Here is a 379-nt window from a genome sequence, read left to right on the forward strand (position 1 = left end):
GAATGTCTCTCTTCCCAGAATGTCCCTGGATATCCTGGAAGCAGGCCACACCCCTAGGGAAACTCCCCTTGGGCAGATTGGCCACTCAGAACACAGTCATCCGATCCCATCATGGGAACAACCACACAGAACTGGGGTCCATCCAAGTTGACACACAGCTCCAACTATCACAAGGCCTTATATGCAAAACAAATGGTCAATATTATTCTCAATGGAGAGAGATGGAAACCATTCTCCTTGTGAACAGGAACCAGACCATGATGCCCTCTATCACCACTCACATTCAACATTGTATTGGAAATATTGTATTGTATTATATTGTATTGTAAGTCCTAACCTGGGCAATAAGGCAAGAAAGAGAAACAAGGCATCCAAATTG

Source organism: Orycteropus afer, unplaced genomic scaffold (assembly GCF_000298275.1).
Source record: "Orycteropus afer afer isolate SDZICR_OR568_19922 unplaced genomic scaffold, OryAfe1.0 scaffold00585, whole genome shotgun sequence".
Lineage (NCBI taxonomy): Eukaryota > Metazoa > Chordata > Mammalia > Tubulidentata > Orycteropodidae > Orycteropus > Orycteropus afer.